The sequence below is a fragment of the Sciurus carolinensis genome, chromosome 13, assembly GCF_902686445.1.
Source record: "Sciurus carolinensis chromosome 13, mSciCar1.2, whole genome shotgun sequence".
In the NCBI taxonomy this organism is placed as follows: domain Eukaryota; kingdom Metazoa; phylum Chordata; class Mammalia; order Rodentia; family Sciuridae; genus Sciurus; species Sciurus carolinensis.
Window position 1 is genome coordinate 45506298 of NC_062225.1, and position 20515 is coordinate 45526812.

Genomic DNA, 20515 nt, shown 5'->3' on the forward strand with positions numbered 1-20515 from the left:
ATCAAGGTCTCTTTTCTAGTCTCTTGACTATGTGGTTATCATTTTACTTCTTTTAAATCCCCCATCTGCATAGAAAACCTCTGTGTTTTTTACTGAGATGTGCTCACCGCCTCTCCCCCACCCCCTTCTTTATTGCTCCCCAAATGGAGCCCTTTTCTTACCAGCACATTAGCATAAAAATATAAACCTCATGCTCTCCACTCGTATTGTTTTTATGCCCCCTCTCTCGTTTGATTTCCTCTTTGAGGCCATGTGCACCTACACTTTAATTTGGGCAGCGAATGAGTCAGTGGAAGAGAATTCTCTTGAGTTCAAGGAAACCATGATAATATAATTTCACATGATGGGAGTTGTCAGTGCCCGTGTTTAACATTTCACTTAGTTGAGGGTCCTCTTGACTTTATTATGTTTCCACCAACATGTGCTGTAGATGATACAACCCAAACTCCCACATTACAAAGGAATATAAGGACAACTTGCAAAACAATGTTTCTGTATTTTGGACTTATTCAATGATTCATTACTTTTTAATCTCTTTGCCAGAAAGTATACCCTTTCTTGGAATTTAACATAAAACAGTCTTTTTGATGAAATTTATTTTCAGTTTGGTCAGAATCTAGTCCTGTCATAAGTTTGCCTCTAATGCTCTTCTAGACAAACTATAAAATGATCAAAACCAGACAGCTCTGAATATTCTGGGCACTGTGTCAGCTATCCAGGGGCAGGCAGTCACTTATCATGATATATAAAGATAATACTATAAATTAAGAGTCTGAAGCAGACCTCTGTGGATTGCATCTTAAGAGAAAGCAAAATGCTATTTCTAGATGTTTTACACAGCTTCACTCCCTTTAGAAACCTTTATTTTACATGATCTCCACCAAACACCTGTAAAAAAGGCATTCCACCCACTGCGGGCTTATCTGCAAAAAAAGCTAATCCACAAGGGGGGAGGGGCCGTCACAGACAGTATGGTGGGGCTAAGAAACATATGGCTTCCTCACTTAATATTGCTGCACAGTCGTCCCACACCATATTCCCTTAAATGGGCATTAGCTCTGTAGCCAAATTAGCAGGCTATAAAACATATGAAAATAAAGGCATTTTTAATGTTACAAAACCCCCATAAAACATGACTTAACAGTGTCTATCCATTATCTGTTTTTGGTTATGTGTTGTATATGTATGTATAATAAGTGTGTTCAACATAAAAAATGAAATGCAGAGAGGTTTTAAAGACAGGTAGTGTTTTTATCATGAGCAGTGAAAGCTGAGTAACTATATGCTTTAATCTGTACTTCATCAGCCTGTGCAGATAAACCATCTGATTTTCCTGACTTATAGAAGAAGGTGGTTTCTTTTAAGATCTCCTTCTGGTCACTTCTGCTGAACCAAGGAGGTTTTAAGTATTTAAAAATTGTACTGTCCTCTTTTGTGAACTTAATGGTACATGCATTTTTTTTTTCCCCTTGGAACTTCAACACCAACTATATAGCAATTGACACAAATTCATGTAGATTAACCATAAAAGTAGATCAGTGGGTAGCATTTGTGTGAATTAAATTTCCCCATAATCAATGACAACAATGAGAATGCTTCAGTCTGGGGACTTTGTATTACTGTCGAGTCATTTGAATGCTGTCAGATGTTCCATTTTTTATACATTTTCATTTTTACTACAACATGCCATTGTTATTCCTCCATACATTATTATTCTTTGTATTAGAACTTTTGAGTTAAAATCATTCTTATTATCTAGTCTCTTATTATTTCATGAGAAAACATATTCAGAGAAGCCAAATAACTTGCTTGAAATCACATAGCCAGCTAGCTCATGATAGACTGTGGTTTTCTTCTGTTGATCTTCTCTTTCTTTACTACCTTGCTGCTTCCAGTAATTATATAATTGCTGATATCTCCAAAGCAAGGAAAGGTATTTGAGAGTTTTATTTCTAGAAGTGATGGTTTGTCTTAGCCTATTCTCTCAATCAGGGAGGAAAGTGCATAAATTTGCAAGATGGCGGGCTAGTAACATGGCAAAGGCCCTTTTTTTGTATGACAACCAACTGACCCCTAAATGAATTGAACCCATGACCTCCTCCCTCATTAGCTCCAAAAAAAAAAAAAAAAAAAGAAAGAAAGAAAAAAAAAAAAAAAAAGCTAACTAGCCCAGAAACAATTGTTACAAGCAAGCTACAACACAAGTCCACCATGTTATTCCTGAGGGATTAATTAGAGAGCTAAAACAATGCTTTCTCTTTGAAAGACATACAAAATCATATTGTTATGTTCTTCCGACTTGTGAACCTCTTGAAATTTCATGCAAAATTTTATGTAAGAGCAAATATACATTGCTCTGGGGAGAAGCTTCCAAGTTTTTGTAAGATTTCCACAATATGTATGTGTGTGTATGTGTATGTGTGTGCATGTGTGATCCAAAAAAGGTTAAAAATGATTATTCTATTTCATGCTTCAGTACATTGTGCTGAAGTCATCATTGGTATTGGTGCTTTATCAAAAACACATGAATTGCATTATGCTTCACTTAACAGGAAGAATATATTATTTCTATGTTTTCTGTGAAGAGAAAAGAAGGAATAGAAAGTAAATATGCACTTGTGAACTTTATAATTAGCACCAAATCAATAAAGACTAATTTGAAATATTATGGCAATTCTGTTAATGCTGGTTTGAGTAGGGATGGATGTCACCCAAATATTGAGTGCTGACTTTGGTACACAATGAGAAAAATAATGCTCTAGGCTGAGTGTGGGGACATGATGGCATCCAGGATAAAGAGTGGACTAGGCAAAAATAAAATACTCAAATATTTGACAGCATCTTTAATTACTTAGATGTTTTATGGGAAATAGTAGGATCTTCTAGTAATCATGGGGTTAAAGTGCTATAAAGAAACTTCCATATGTACTTTGTTATCCAAGAGACAGATAGAGAGATGTCGTTCTACTGATATATTACATAAATCATGGTGCCAGCCAGAAAAACAACAGATGACCAATTTGTACAAAGCATTTTTTCCTTATGTTACATTTATTTAAAATACATTAAATCGTTGTGCTAAAATTGAAGCAGCTGGCAGTCCAGGCAACCTTATAAGATTTGTGTTTTCTGGATTGAGGCCCATTCGTTTGGAAAGGTGGACCCATTTGGGCTAGTATATTTGCTTAGTCATATGCCAAGCCCCTTGGGAGCACAGGTAGCCCAGAATTTGCCATGCATTCATATCTTTTTTTTTTCTTTCTGCAAATCAGAAATCTCCTGACAAATGGAAGTCAGATGGTTAATATTCATTTACTTCCAAGTGAAGTCACTAATTAATGATGCCAAGCCTCAACCCAAAGAAAAAGACTCATGTGGGATGGAATCTGAGAAATCTGGCCATTTTCCAGGGCCATTTCTCTCATATGTACATCGACATTGAAGTGATACCTGGTTGACTTTGGGAATAATATCTTGTTTGTGTTGGGTGAGTTTGTATCAAAGTGATCCAAGCATTGACCTCATTTGTATATGGAAATTTAATGTTTGCTGTTTCATGTTTTTAACCCATAGTTTTCATCAAATTCTCAATGGGACTGATGACATCCTCAAAAGTGTAAGGATCACTGGTAAGGGTTTTATATATACTCACTCAAACCAGCTACCAATGTCTACTGTCAACTGCAATCAAAACCAGTACTGAACAAACCAGAACTAGAACAGAGAAGTCCACATTCAGTGATCCATTTCACATGTCTGTGTTTTCTTTAGTGACAGTTTAACCTCTGGGATGTAGTCATCTTAGAGAGTTCTAGTAGTATGAATATCCAGACATTCAAATGAGAAGGTTTTGGTTTCTGTTAATTTTTCTTCCCTATTGGCCAATAGTCAGAAGATGAAGTGGATTTTTTCAAGAAACTGAATCTTGAAAATTGAAGCAAGCAAAATGATAGAATTCTATTTAAATGCATCAACTATTTTTGTGTCACTACTGTGTTCACAACATGCTAGGAACATATTTGGTAAATTTTTAAGGACTTAAATATACTTTTTCTCTTAGGAGACTGAATTAGAGCATAAGAAAGAAATACAAAACAAAGTCTGTTCTCTCAGTTTATAATCTTGATGGAGAGATTTGTATTTTGGGGAGACATGCAAACAATTAAAGAACAGTTCCAGATCTTGAGTTGTACCCAGTTGAATGTCAAAATTATGATACCGCCAACAGACAGCCATGACTATTTAGGAAAAACAAAGGGTATGGGGGGTCATTAACCTAGAGAGGTTATCATGGAAGGTCTCTACAAAGAGAAGAAGTAGAAACTGAAATCAGTTCTGCACTGTAGAGAAGATACAGATGTGTAGGAGTGGGGAAGCATTTGATGGTGTTGACTGGTAATGAGACCACACAAATAAGTTCACAGCATCAAAGAAGTTCATATTAGAGTGAATTAAAGCAAGTTTTATTTGTGGGTACTTTACAAAATTGGGTAGTGGCTTCCCACAATAAAAAAGGACAAAAAATATCTGAGCCTGGAAGAGGAATTTATTTATTTTTCTTTTAAAGCTAAGAGTATGCTGCAAACTAATGGGGTCAACCTTGAGGACTTGGAAACATTTCCACCAAGAGTGAACCCTGGAAAGGGCACAGGTGAAATGTTTTTTATAACTGTATTAGAGTTAGATCTATGCATAGAATTAATAGAGCATGCTTGTGAACCCAGAACAAAAGAATGTTCAAAAAGTACCTTTGGATGACTTTTAAAAGGTTATTATAACTTGGAGATTTTTTATTATCTCAATTAATAGATATTATTGATATTCTGTTAATTAGATCAGTTTATGCTCGAAAGATTTGATGTGTGGTAGAATAGAGTATATATGCTAAGAGAATACCTATTTTGTCCTTGCAAGCTGCTGTAACAAAATACCACAAACTGGGTAGCTTAGAAACAATAGAAACTTATTTATTTCTCACAGTTCTCATAGCTGCTTCCTTGAGGGGCTTCTTTCATAAGGACACTGTTTTCATGACCTAAACACCTTCTAAAGGTCTTACCTCTTAATTTCATTTCCTTGGAGAATAGGATTCCCCAAGTGGGGTGCACAAACATTTGGACCACAGATACTCAAAATAAGTAGACAGTAACCTTGACAAAGCTATTTATCACAATCTAAATTTTTAATTGATTTGAAATCATGCCCAAACATCACTTTCCCCCAACATTTGAATGTGACACATCTTAAAAATTATCATGGCTTTAATGGCAAAAAGAAAGAAACTAAATAGTTCTATTTCTATAAAATGATTAAAATCATGGCCAAGCATGAGTCTTAGTTTAGTCTAGCATTGATTTATGTTCTCTAATCCCCTCTATTCTCCCTCTTCTCTTCTTCCCTTCTCTCTCCATCTCCTTCCCTCTTTCTCTAATAATATTCTGAATTTTTGAATTATCACGAGTTATTTTCTCATAGAAGGGGTTCATATCGTTCAACATCTTAGCAAGATGTAAAATTTTGAGCAAATTTATAATAAAATCAAGATCTCCATTCTATTGACATGAACCAAGCATGGTTAAGGATAGAATTCAGACTTTGGGGGTCAGAAGAACTTGAATACTAGTTATTTTGCTTACATACTGTGTAATTATGGTCAAATTGTTGAAACTTGTTGAGTCCCAGTTTCCTCCTCTTAAGAAGATATAATCATACTTTATGGAATTATTATAAAACATAGATACTATATGCAAGATACTTCATAATACCAGAAACACAAAAACTTATGCTCCATTGTACCTTCTGATATGGTCCTGCTGGGACTTAGGAGACACCATCCCAAAATATGACTGTAGGAGACCAGAATGTGCCACCCCAAAATATACTTCTTAGGTATATTTTGAGAAGGTTATTTTGAGAAACTAGACACAGTAGTAGCTTTGAAAAGCTGCCCTTGTACAAAGGAAATTTACATATATAAAGGAAACCTACATTTAGTAAAAATATCTGCATTAGGAAGAAGGCTACTCCTAGATCATTTTATTTACTGGAGAGAATTTTTATGTGCATAACAAAGAAACCTTTAGTCACCATACATTTCCTCTAACCTTCTTCTAACTTTTCTTTATCAGAAGTCCCTATTTCTTTTTGTAGTTCATGATGCTATATAAGCTTCGATTGTCTGACTCTTCTTTGAGTCTTATATTTCTGTGGGACTCCTATGTGTACATACAAAATTATATATGTTTTCTTTTTTTGGTTAATCTGTCTTATGCCAATTTAATTCATAGCTCTGCCAAAGAACCTAGAAGGGTAGAGGGAAGCCACTTCTTCCTCCCCTACCTCACTCATGCCTGATTTCAGGCCTGGTGATTCAGCTGTGACTATGATATTAGTCTGATGGATGAAATATCTCAGAGATAGTTGGCCATCACTTTCACATAAAAAGTTACAGACTAGACCTCAAACTTTAGGAAACAGATCCCATTTGATTTTTGTTACATCCCTGAGAAATAATGATTTACAGTGTAGACTAAGCCTGGCTCTGCTTCTGGTCCTGTTGGAACCTTACTGAACTAGCTGTGTCACTTCAGAACTCCTGAATGATCAATCCTCCAAACTAGTGTGCACATGTGGTAGTTATTTTTTCCCTGACAATCTTAATATATATTTTTATTATTTAAAATTCATGTCCTAAATGTTAATTAGCTAAATTAGAGATCATATAATTCTCTTGAGTATAGAATATGCACATTTTTAGAAGTGTTTAAGTACGAACACTCCAAATAGGCTAGAATAACTCCTTTCAAGTGAATAGAATGCTTGTCTTATAAATTGGCTGAAATAGGTATTTACCTGATTGACGTAACTGTCCTCAGAGGTAAATCATATAAACTTTAAGTAGTACACAGAAACAACTATTAGAGTCAATGAGTGTTGAGTGGCTAAAATGTAATGCAATGCTTTAAAGATTAAAAAAAAAAAAAAAAAAAAAAAAAAAAAAACTTGACCAAAAAAAAAAAAAAAAAAAAAAATCAGAAACTCTGTCTTTAGTCAAAACATCATGGAAAATCACCTCAGCTTCTTGGGTATGTAATACACATAGATGAAAAGGAAAACTCAATCTAGTTTACAGATATTGAGAACTTTCTGATATTTAGGTGAAATAATGCAATGCTGAGTTTTAAAAAAGTGGTCTACATATATGTTTATTTGACAATCTGAAATGTTTCAAAGGGGCCATTAGGCATTTTCATGTAGATAATGCACAGAAGGAAATTCACAGTTATGTCTGAACATACCTTTAGAGGACCTGACATTCTCAGGGACTGCTATTCTGTTCTGACATGTCGACTCTTGTTCACACCCTAGATTTTTTTCGTGCTGGGGATCTACTCATACTCTCAAATGCAGACTATTTGCTTTTCAAAAAGACCCTACAAAAGCCAGGCATCTTTATAGATTTGCTTAGGTGGTGTTGTTAGCTGAAAAAAAGCAAGAGATGTTTTAAAATGGGAGCCAAAAATATCCTGGCACTTCACCTGTACATCAGGGACTTGAATCCTAGACCTGTCTTTAATATGCCTCATTGTGAAAAGCTATTATGGCCAAAATGTTGTGTAAACTCCTTCCCAGTTTGGGGACTTCGCTGGTTACTGAACACAGTAACATGGTTCAGTGGAATTTCGGTTTCATTCTCGCCCCTGGGTATATTTGCATATCTTCTTGAAGATGGCCTTAAAAACAGGGGTTAATCTTTAGGAGACTGCTTTCCTTTGGTTACTTCGGCGGGGAGTTTTAGAGAAGGGGTTGGAAGCGGGAGACTTGAGGCCCTTTTATCCTTCCTGGTGCCTTTTTCACTGCCTGTCTTTAGCATCTTCGCTTCATTGCCCACGTGTCACCTATGCTTAGCCATGAGGTGATATATCCTCTCCCATTCCAAAAACATTGATCTAAGTCTCCCTCCTTCCATTTTTTAATAAATCTTAGTGAAGCAATATAACATTCCAGGTCAGTCCTGGAGTGCTGTTCTGGCCTCGCCGGAGCGGCTGCTGCAGAGCATGGAAACTTGCTGGCACAATATTGCAAAGTGACTCTGTGGGGGCTGGACGACTTCCAGCCAGCAATGAACCACGGCCAAGAAACGCCAATATGGATAATGCAAACAAGAGAGATTTGGGGCACATTTCGATTTAACCATCTGATTTAATTGACAGAATAAATGCACCTGTCAACGGGTAATATTCTTGTGATTAGTTTTGGCTGTGATGATGAGATGATGTTAAAAGAATGTCAGAACAACCTGTCCTGGGACTCTTACAGGCAGTTTTGAGCGAGGGAAGGTCAGTTTTTAGCTAGTTCAAAGAAGCAGGATTATCTGCTTGTAATGTGAAGGTATTTTATGGAGACGGTGAATGTTTTATTTGACGTTTTCCCTCTGTGCTCAGCCTTCACCACAAATCAGGTAAAAGCAGAGGGTGGGGGCCCAGGGAAGTAATTGATTTTTGAATCAGTCTCTATGGCTACCGGGTTAGTCCTCATCTGGAAATGGAAGCTGCAGGTAGTACCCTAAAACTGCACCTGAATGATCTCACCTTCTCCCGAACTGTGGTTCTTTCATGACTGGAGTAAGTTATTTAAGTTGAATTTCAGTGGGGTGATGTCTTTAATTGAAGTTTTTTTTTTTTTTTTCAGAGAAAATAGTGACATTACAGCACGTATATTGATTAACACTCACTCATTCAATTGTTAACCCTTGTCAATCTAACCCTAATTTCTTCTCTGGAAATTGTGTTTTGGATGTGACTGATGGTCACCTTCTCTAGGCTCATAATTGACCTCTCCATGCTATCTAATGCTATTGAGGTTTTTCCTTTTTGGAACTGTCCCCTCCCTTAGTTTGCTTGACTGAATATCCTTGCATTCTCCTTCTCTCAATTCTCTTTTCCTTGGTCTTATCCACTGACCACTCACTCATATGTTTACAATTTATTTTAAATTTTATTTATTTTTACAAATGCAATTTTTAATGGAAAAAATCATTGTATATATTTATCATGTATATCTGATGTTTGGAAGGATGTATAAGTTATGGAATGGCTCCACTGAGCTAATTAACTGTGTATTACCTCACCTACATACTTAATATATTTTGTGGTGAGAACACTTAAAATCTACTTTCTCAGAGATTTTTAAAAATATAACACATTGTTATCAACCACTACCACTGTATTATGCAATAGATCTCTCAAACTTATTTCTTGTATCTAACTGACATTTTGTATTCTTTGACTAACACCTCCCCAGCTCCTGGTAGCCACCATTATTATCTACTTTCTCATGAGTTCAATGCTTTTAGATTCCACATAGAAGTGAGATCATGTGGCTTTTGTCTTTCTATCTCTGACCCTTCCTTCTTTATCCACTCTATGTAGCCATTATCCAAACTCTCAGGTCTGTCCACCTTCTAGTTTCTCCTTTCATTTTTCCTTTGAAGTGCCCCCACCCCATGATGTTCTTCCTCATCCTTCCACAGATGCCTCTTAAATTGATCTTTAGAATAAACTCCATAACAAATTATTGGTCATGTCATTGAACTGTCTGCCCTGCAGAGTGTATCCTGGACTGAAATGTGTCCTTCTGACTTCCATTGCTATTGCTAGTCACTATCCCTATCACATCCTGGATCTCTAAATCATGAAACTGAACTTTTTGGAATAGAAATCTCTTCGAGTATCTGTTGAGGGATATTGATTTTCTTCTTGGACAAACACTCGTACAAGCCCATATTCAAGAAGGATTCCTAAACTCTTGGAATTCTATCTGTTAGCTGGCGGAGGAGTTACCATTTTGTTGTTAAGCCCCTACTCTGAGCACTTTTGAATCTTCCTTTTTATTTTACCACTACATCCAGCCAGTACCCAAGACCTGCAAGACAGTGTTTCCCGAGGGCTGGTCATAAACCAAAAAGCACTTGAGTTGCTTCCATCTGTCCTCCCCGACTCGGAATCTCTGGGTGGGACATAGAAACATACTGATTGAATAGACACAACTTAGTTTGAGATCCACTGCGACAGAGTGTGCCTTTGGAATGCCCCTTTCCTCCACTTTCCCCTTACACTCTGGTTGCCAACACCCTCCTGCAGTTTTCCCAACTTCTTACCTGGAATTTTGTAATAATTGCTACCATTACTGACTTCCTACTTGATGCCAGGTGCTTTTCATGCATTATTCTCTTTAATGTTCCCAACTCCTCAGGAGGTAGGCAATAGTAACTCATCTTTCAGTCGTAGAAAATCAACCTAAGAAAGGTCAGGTAAGTTGCTCAAGGTTACACAGCTAGTGAGTGGTGGTGCTGGAATTCAAATCTAGAGTTATTGAGTTCCAAAGTTCAGATGCCTCTCTGGGGCATCCCACTGCTTCTCATTGCTGTAGCCTCTCTGCCTTCTGTCTCTCTCCCCATCATTCTTCAGTTGTTTCCAGATTAATTTTACTAAATACCATTTCTGCCAGCCTCTATGATAAATCATATCACTTTACATTGTATTTATTTTTTCTATTTCTCTATTATTTTATGGGGTCCTTAAGTACATGGACTGCATCTGGCCTGACAAAGAGGAAGGAACTAATAAATATTTTGAATAAATAATATCTTTTATCAGAAAACTGAAGTGAGTTCCTATTGGCCACTGCATAATTTCTCCTTAGTAAGTCATTCAGGTTCCCTTATGAGATCTGACCCCTTTTCCTTATCTAAACATTTCATGGTATAGCCAAGTATACCTTCCCAAATATGCTCTTTGCTATTTAAACTTTTCTCTATTTTCTTGCTTTTCTCTTGGTCTAATATTTGTTTCTACTCCATCGCTTTATTAAATATCACCAGTACTTTATGACTCAGCACAAATATCACATTTATATGATAGATTTCCTGTTCTTCATCTATCCAGAATCTGATCAATGTTTTGAACTCTCAGAACATTATATATTACCTTTAAGCTACTAGTTTCAGTGTTTCTATTGTATAATTGTATTCATATATAATTTTGGCCGTTATGTTATAAATCCATTGACTATAGTTTAATTCACTATTTTCTCATTCACTTTTGGAACGTATGAATATATTTAAGAGTGTCTTGTATGTAGAAGATACATAAAAACTTGTTGGGTTATTGGTTATCATAAATTCAATATGAGAATATTTGGTAAAATAGCATAAGTGTAAAAGATCATGTTAAAATGATTAAAATAAATAGGTATTTGCAAAGAAATATTCTAATTAATCTTAACATTCTACTCAATTTTTGTTGAATGATGAACCAAAAAATTTTAGATAAGATATTCATGCCATGGCAGGTGATGGATGGATATATAAAATGTCTTAACACATGGTATTTTTGACATTCCAAGTGCTGCTAGTACCTACAGATCCCAAATATCAACAGCATTTATAGATATAAAAACTGATCCTTAAAAATTTATTTAGTAGCTATTATCCTGGGCTTAAGGAAACTTTGGTTTCATGCCTGTCAATTTTAAAGATAAATCAACATGGATGATGTAAGTAACTTTGATTCCAGATCTTTCTGTAATCTCTTGAATCTAGACTGACTCTAGTAACCTACTGTCAGGGGTAATAAATGGTTAAGAGTGAATTGAATTGTATTTGAATCTGGAACTTCAGGGTGAAAGATATTACTTTAAGATATGCTTTAGCAAAAAAAAAAAAAAAAAAAAAAAAAAGGAAAATGAGCTGGCCATTTAAGAAGCATGAGAATTGAATATCTTAGTCTCCCTTGAATTCAAATGTTCAACTTTTAGTAAAAAACTAAATAATGGAACATCTTCTCCCCAATCTCTACAGATTAGATCCATGGGCTTGATCTGTAATTATTAGATAAAACAGAGAAAGACAAGATGGTACAGTAGAAAAAGGGAAAAAGGAAGCACAGCCCAGAAGTTCTGACTTATAAAACCAGAAGACTGCTCCTCAGCAAGAAGAATCACAAAGGAAACTCCCCGAAACTTAATACTAAACTGTAAAAAAAAAAAAAAAAAAAAAAAAAAAAAAAAAAAAAAAAAAAATTGTAAAGCTACAGAAAGTTGGTGACTTAAACATAATAAGAACTAATACCTCAGAGATGCGCCAGCTCTGGTCACTAGCAAATTAGCAAAGGGAGTGCAGACAAAAGAGAAAAGTGACCAGCTAATAAGGAAATTTAAAAACAAAGAAAAATCGAGCTAGGGAAACCTGTGCTTTACAGAGGAAGGCTGATTTTAATGGACACAGAGTTGGTAAGGGAAGCATGTCAATGAAAACAAATCCAGTGTTCTGCTGGGACAAAGGCATTCTGTGGGGGTGTGCCCTCATGGGCATGGTGCAAAAAGTCTTCTGTGAATATGGAACATGCTGACAGGTGACAAAAATGTTCGTGGGCACTGAAAGCTGCCCCCAGCAGCTGTGAACCGAATGGGGTAGGGACTCGGAACTTAAAGAGGAAATTACCTGTGACCAAAGGAAAAAATTCCCAAAGGGTGCCTGAGCCAGAAAGACTGAAACAGGTTCAAAGAACATTTTATCTCTGGGTAAAATGAACCATTCAACCTCTGGGTCCCAAAGGAGAAAAATCCCATAAGAGCTGACATTACACAAGAGCTCTTGCAAGATGATAGCTACAGCCCCACAAGGGCATCTTCACTCCAGAGTGGATACCTGGTGATTCACATCTATAGTGGTGAAGGTGAGACCATGGAGACTTAGTCCTTACACCTAAAAATGGATTTTTCCGGAAACCTCAGAGGGCCAGAAGTCCAGCAGAGATAGGAAGCTCCACATCAATAGAGGGAGTGAACCAAATTTCAAATAGCCTCTAACAAAGTTCTAAAACCCACCAAAATCCTAACACCACCGACTAGAAATTGCAGTCTAGAACTCTGCATCACCTATATCACACTACAGGATTATACAATTCATCAGCACTGCCCAGTCTATCCCACCAATACTGGGAAGCCAAGAGCTACTATACGCAGCTGACGGCCCTGAACACAGGGTCAGTGGCTGAAAATACAGAGCCAAAAATAAAAATGAAATTCCAAAAGATCTGACCAGAAACAAACCCTCTATCTCTCATTAGGATCTTTTACTTTTTTCTTTTCTTCTCCATATTCCAATTATTTTTTACTTTTTAAATTTTAACTTTTTTCAAACATCATTTTATTGTATAGTATTAGTCTTCACTTTTTTTCATTATGCATGATTCTGTGTGTGAGTGTGTGTATGTATGTGTGTGTGTCTGTGTGTGATTGTGTATGTTCTGTGTCAATAGGTTGGATTAGATAGATACATATAACTTGCACATTAATAGCTTTTTCCTGCATTGTTCATTGTTTAGCCTAGATTAGACTTAGATGGGGTACAATTATATGAGAGTTCAAGTTATTCCAATCTTCATTTGCTGGTTCATTCATAACTAGTCTTAGGCCTTCCTGTCTCATCTTTTACTCTCTTCTCCCAGTAACAGTCAAAATTTCCTATTTCCTCCTCTTTTCTTTCATTACTTTCAGTTAAGGTATTATTTCTTCTCTTTATAGCTAACACCTGCTCCGATTCTCCTGCCTCTCTTCTGATCACTTTTTCAAACTTTCTCTTGCCTTCCTACCCTATTTTCCATAAGAAACTGTATTCACACTAGTCTATATAGAAATGATATAGACTGTGTAACTCCTACCCCATTCAATTTGTTGTGATTATTAATACAGTGAATAACATAGTAGACACCTATTGTTGAATGCCTGATATAGGTCACCATTTTCTATTGTCCATAAATGCTGACCCCATCATTCCTATATTGGTGACAATTAGGGTTATAGGTGTCAAAGTAGACACTGGATATGTATCTTAAGGCTGCGTATCTATTACTGACATTTGTGCCATTTCTGGTTCCTCCCTCTCTCTAAGAGGGGCTAGAAAGAGATTGGGACACTTCAAGGTCATAGTAGAAATCCTGCCAACAAGATCTCAACCACACAGCCGTGAATCTTGCCCCCCACACAATTGAGCCCCACCTGAGCCTTCAAAACACTCCAACTCAAAGAATTAAGGAGACAAAAGCCCCAAAACCAACATCTAGGATCCAAGAAGGAACAATCAGAGGGACCTTGTGTCCCACCCCTTGACATCTACTCAAATATGAAAAATAGAAGTCACAGAACAAATAAACTAATCACATACAAAACACACACTCAAAAACAAGGAAGGGGAACCCATCTCAGTTGATACACAAGTCTAAGACCTCTGAGAACATGAGGAAACAGGCAAACAAAACTTGCCCCCAAATTCACACTCCCCCAACAAAGAATTCCACTGATTTTGAAGTAGATGAAATCCTAGATAATACTGTCACCAAGTTAAAATGAAAAGTGCATTGGTTTGGTTTTAAATAGTGTTACAAGGAATGAAAGATATTCAACGACAGGCTTGGAGGCTTAACATACCTCCAAATGAAAAGTTTGGAAAGGCTAGGGCTGATTGCAGATGCTCTTGGTAGTAGCTGGCTTCAAGCCCCATGCTGAAGTCACTGAAACCAGGTATTTTAATAGAGGACAGTGAAGTCAGAGAGGCCAAGAGTGGCTGCATCCAAGCACATCCTGCAGTTGCCATGTTCTTCAATACCATCCAAATAGGACTGGGTGAATCCCAGAGACTTAGGAGGAAGCTGTAGAACTAACAATTTTCAAAGTCAAAAATTTACAGAACAGAGCAAGAGCGAAGACAAGGTCTGGGAAAATCTTTAGAGTAGATTACATATATAATGAGTGAACATAGATCAAAAAATAGATATATTATGTTCATAATTAGTTCAGGGCTCATTTTTTATGGATTTTTGGATAAAGGTAGTTATCTAAGTCAAGGTCAAAAAGACTATTCTGTAAAGAACAAGAGAATAAATAGTTGGGCTTCATGGGCATACACCTGCCTCCTCTCCCCCTAACCCCTTCTCCCTCTTCTTGTCCTCTTCTGCAGCTGCTGCCTTCTTTAAGAATGTAAGAATCATTCATCTTTCACAAGCCATACAAAATAGACTGCAGACTGGATTTGGCCCATAAAGCAATAGTCTCTTTGTTCTAGGTAATCATATAATACAGTAAGTGAACATTTCTATATAGATAATGGATGAGTTTGTAATAGTCACTGAACTGAAATACAATAAAATACTCTCAAATTTATGCAATCTAAGAATCAATTACTTTACCTCAAAATGTAATCATGGAAGATAATTTAACTTGTGTATATATTCACAGTAAATATCAAAAATTATTTTTAAAGGGCTAAAAATAATGTTTATGTTAATCGGAGAAGAAAAGATATATTCAAGTTTTTTTCTCTCTTTAAATTTTTAAAATTCTAATTAGTTATACACGACAGTAGAATGCATTTGGATGCATCATGCATAAATAGAGTATAGCTTCTCATTCTTTTGGTTGTACATGATGCAGAATCACACCGGTTGTGTAATCATATATGTACATAGGATAAAAAAGACTGATTCATTCTACCATCCCTTCACTCCCCTCTGCCTAATCCAAAGTACTTCTATTCTTCCCTACACTCCCCCAACCCTACATTGTGAATTAGTATTCTCATATCAGAGGAAACATTTGGCCTTTGGGTTTTTGGAATTGTCTTACTTCAGTTAGCATGATAATCTCCAGTTCCACCCATTTACTGACAAATGCCATAATTTCATTCTTCTTTAAGGCTGAGTAATATTCCATTGTGTATATATACCACAGTTTCTTTATCCATTCATCTGTCAAAGGGCATATAGGTTGGTTTCATAGTTTGGTTATTGTGAATTGAGCTGCTATAAACATTGATGTGGCTGCATTACTGTAGTATACCAATTTTAAGATATTCAAGTTTTTGATGTATTAATTCATCATAAAAATAAAATCCCATACAACTGTCCTCTGGCTGCCTAACTTAGTTTTCATGTTTCTGAGATCAGAATCTTATATCTCCTTCCCGTGTTCCCACCCTTGATCATCTTTCCCATTTTTCCTTTTATTTCCCTTGGGCTTATTATAAAATTCTCTCATTAAATTATTTTGCATAATACAAGTACTAATGTGTAGAGTTGGTGTTTTATTTGATTTATGAAGTTATTCAGATAATAGCTTAAGTATATACTAATTGATTTTCTTTCATACTTTAATTCAGAATACCCAAATATTGAAAATAAAAAGCAAAGAATATAAGTTCAGATTATTTCTTCAAACTATTAATATGTGTTGGGCTTCTTAATAGTGTCTGAAAAATGAGGAATGAAGATCTAATAATTAAAATAACAAGTTGAAATTATCTTCATATTTAATATTCTTTTTTAATGAATGCATTATAAAAATTAGGGAAGAATAGAAATAAGATTTTATAGTATTCTTCATAGGCTTATATAATCATGAAAATGCTATCCCCCTGTCGATATGTTGACCAGTCATAAGAGAAGACACTGTTAGCCTGTCAGATAACAAGTATTTAGAAATGCACTTTCAGTATGTGGAAGTGGGTCATTTTAAATAAAATGCAGAGGTTACTTCTTATAGTATTTGAGCATGGTCATCTCAAAGTCCACAAAAGAGTATTTTTCCTTCAAATATTCATTAATTGTGAAGATACAGTGTTAATGGAATGAATCACACATTCAGCTATGTCCTGAACCATGAATAGGTAATTCTGTCTCTGCTCTGAATGTATTTTACTGTACTTTATATTGAGAAGAGTTCTACCATTTCTTATCCTTATTCCTGAGAATATTGATCTTCTATTAGAGGTTCTTTCTCATACAACATGAAAAAAGTGTATAGATAATTATGTACTATTAGGTAGTAATAAAGGACTGTTTCTAATTATCTTAAGAAGCAATCATTTGGACTAGATAGTCAGAATGAAAGGTGGGATATGGAAAGATCCATTTTTGAAAGTTATTTTCTTGCCTCTGGCTCAATGTGCCTGGGACTAATTTAACTGGAATTATTGTTAATACAAATGTTAGGTAATATTGAGAAAAAAAATTGGACCATATTTTCTAGTTTATGTGGACAACAAATTATGCTTCTGTTTCATTGTTCTTCACCTAACAAGCCATGCTTCCTCTATACCCTCATTTTGTGAGATTCTAACGTGGTGCCTTGAAGTTTGTTGACACAGTCATTAAGTTTGATATTCAAGGGATATTTTTGTGTTACAAAGTAGATTTCTTAAAAACCAAGGAAGTTTCAGACTCAAGACAACAAAAATATTGGAGCAGAATGTACAAGTTGGAATTTCTGAATGTGCAGTATGAAAATAAACAACCTGCAGACACCAGTACTTCAGAGATTCTCTTTTTCCTTCTTTGCTGTTTCCCACACATGAGAGGCATAGGTTCATCATTTTACAGTACTTCAAAAAGCTCAGAAGATTTATATTTTTCAAATTTGGTAGCTTCTAGAATAATAGTGTATGTCAAAAAGAGAAAAGTTATCCTCACAATAAGTACATACTTTAAGTAATCCTGGCAGACTGTGTCTCCAATGTTCAGGCCACTGTCATGGAGCCCTTTGGGGACTCATAGAGGGTGCCTCTGCGGGAAGGTAAGAGCAAGTAGAGGAGACGCAGACTTAAGGCAACTCTTCTGGATTTCTCACTGAGCCAAGTGCAAGCTGCTCTTGTACTCAAAAAGAATGAAAGAACAGGATGTGTTCAAATTGATTCGGGGCTTGACACTCTCAACTAGGATATAAATCTGCCCTGTTCACCTTCCAAAAAGCTAATCCCAAATCAGTTTATGGGATTAGTGCAGTTACTCTGTAAATCACTTAATGGTATTTGAGGCATTTTCATGAGAACTAGCTTCTGCTAGATGTTTTCTCCTGTTTTATTCCACACAGTTAAGTTTTTAGTTCATTTTACAAATTCTAAGGACAGGAGGCTAATGCCCTAAATGTTATAGGGAAATTTAAGACTCTGACTCTGACATTATACATTTAAGAAAAATCAAAGTTTATGTGATATTCTAACGGCCACCTATTTGTCAGTGAGGGAGGATATTCCTTTTCCTCTATATTTTTACTTGAAAGAAGGATCAACATTTCACAAATGTTTAAAAAGTCCCTCTGAAGAAAGTGATCAGTGCACTTGAGGTCTTGGCTTGACTTCCAGTTCTTTAAAGCAGGCTTAGAGAGGCAGTTCCAATAATGGAAGTAGTAAACTTATCCAAATACAGTTTTCCATTTCTAGTAGGCCTCCTTGAGTTGCTTTGATATTTTCTCACCTTTACCCATTCAGTAAACATCAATCAGGTATCTAGTGTGCACCATATGCTATATCATGTACTGGGGATGAATGTCCTGTGGTCCCTGCCCTTGAGGATGTCCCACTGACATTACCTATTTCTTGAATCAGTATCAATTTTAATGCTTCATAGAATATAAAGCTGCTTTTACATTTGGATATGAAGTTACTTGCTTTAAAATACATAACATTTTTTCCATTGATCTTTTTCATAAAACTGGAAGAATATTCCTGAATAAGTATTTCAGGGCTGGGGCTGTAGCTCAGTGGTAGAGTGCTTGCCTAGCATTTGTGAGGCACTGGGTTCGACTCTCAGCACTGCATATAAATAAATAAATAAACAAATAAATAAATAAAAATAAAGTTCTATTGACAACTAAAAAATGTTTTAAAAACTTATTCCAAATATGCTTAAATACATTAATTGATGAACTTGTTTGTCTACAGCATACTAAAAATGTTTATATCACTATCACATCTTTTAGAAACTTAAATTTCTATTTCAAAGTGTGTGTGTGTGTGTGTGTGTGTGTGTGTGTGTTTATGTCACTTATTTAAAGTGTACATTTTATGTCTTTTCAAAAGTCCATCTCTAAGGGTGTTTATTTCATATTTGAGGTATCTAAATTCCACAGCATCAACTTCTTCAAATTTCTTCCCTTTTCCCACCTTCTCAATGTTTATTCCTACTGGACACAAATAGTATTGTCACTTAAATGTTTCTATTTTAACATAATGGAGTTTATGAGATGATTTTTCTTATATTTCTGAGGTTTTATACTATATAAAATTAACTAGTTCCCCTATAGTAATTTCTGAATATTTACAATGTCATTTGTCAAGTTTACTAGCAACTAGATTACTTTAAATATATTTTAAAATTCATACAATTACATCAGATTTGCACTGAAGTATTGTGGAGTGCTTTATCAGTTTTTAGGCCATATTAAAATTTGTTCATTAACTTGAGAGAAATTTGCATAGTTATGTATAGCACAGTTTACACAGGATTGAATAAGTGAGAAAGATCAATCTGATGAATTCAAGTTATATGACAGATGCCCATAATATATCCTGTGACAACATAACAGTCTTCCACACAAACAAATATCTATGTTAAATTAACATCATGAGAAATATATAGGACTATTACAGGGAAGGAAAAAATTGACACAAACATGAAACATATGTGGAACAAATGAAAATATATATGATGCTTTTTGTTGAGAAATATTAACATTATAAAAACACAATCATTTCTGAAGTGGTAAATAATTGTTAAAAACCTTTGTAATTAAGTATAACTAACAGCAAATACATATACTGCAAAACATAAAACTTAAGTGCACAACTCAAAGAATTGTTATAAATCAGACATTCATGTAATCAGCAATGTTTAAGAGTTCTAATTTTTTAAATATTCTTGTCAATACTAGATATAATTAATTTTTTTATTTTACTGATGTTATAGATAAGTAATTATGTATCATTATGGTTTTAATTGACATTTCTCTCCTAACCAGTAATTTTTAATATTTTTCATTTCCTTATTGACTATTTTGATACACTTTTTTTGTTCACTACCTCTTCAGCTCTTAGGCCCATATCTCTCTTTGCTACAATTTTTATTGATTTGTAGATGATCTTTATATATTCTTGGTAGGAATTCTTTGTTAAATATATGTATTACAAATATCTTTTCCTATTCTGTGTTTTGTCTTTTGATATTTGGTGTCATTTGATTAAAAGTTCTTAAGCAAGTTCATAATTAAACTCCTCCTGCATAGTTAGTGCTTTTCATATCCTGTTTAATAAATTTTGTTCATGGGTCTTACTTAAGATAGTCTCCCATGTCTTATTGTTTTGCCTTTCCTATTTAGACTCTCCCATTAAGCTAAAATTTATACATTTATTAATAAAATATTACCAACCTTCCAGGACTTCTCATTTTCAATTTTGATAAGAGTACATATTTGAATAAAAAGTACACTCAACTAGAATAAATTGAGTCTATAAAAACCATTAGTTCATGATGTTATACAACAAATTGTCAAATAGATAATATTTGCTAACTGGGAGGCATATCTACCTATCTAAAGAAAATGGCATGCTAAATTACTTAAATTATAAATTAAACTCAGGGTATGTGTTAAATCACAAAAGGTCAGGTTGTAGATAGTGGAGGCA